The sequence below is a fragment of the Nanorana parkeri genome, unplaced genomic scaffold (assembly GCF_000935625.1).
Source record: "Nanorana parkeri isolate BGI_ZX_2015 unplaced genomic scaffold, ASM93562v1 scaffold129, whole genome shotgun sequence".
Taxonomy (NCBI): domain Eukaryota; kingdom Metazoa; phylum Chordata; class Amphibia; order Anura; family Dicroglossidae; genus Nanorana; species Nanorana parkeri.
The window spans coordinates 2,088,595-2,088,822 of record NW_017306397.1 but is presented as its reverse complement, the minus strand read 5'-3'; the positions used below and the strand labels follow the sequence as shown (position 1 = coordinate 2,088,822).

General features: G+C 47.8%; 1 protein-coding gene across 1 annotated transcript in view; it reads left to right on the top strand.

The window, feature by feature from the left end:
* SAMD7 (sterile alpha motif domain containing 7) overlaps positions 1-228 on the top strand; it is a 17,598-nt gene that overhangs the window by 7,739 nt on the left and 9,631 nt on the right. The gene's annotated exons all lie outside the window — the stretch shown is intronic.

Sequence of the window (228 nt, the reverse complement as noted above, 5' to 3'; positions counted from 1 at the left end):
GAAACATTTAGAGGAACTGCAAGCATCAAGTATTTCTGACTCAGCCCACAAGGCTCCACTTATAACTTAAATGTTACTTTTGAAAGGACTGAGACTTTTCCCCATAGTTCTCCTTAGGGTAACGGGAGGACACAAACTAGCGTCCTCCCGTCACCCTAGGCTCAGTATACCACGAGCTGTAGCTCACGGTATACTGAGACGCCGCAGCTGAAGCGGATCCCGACAATT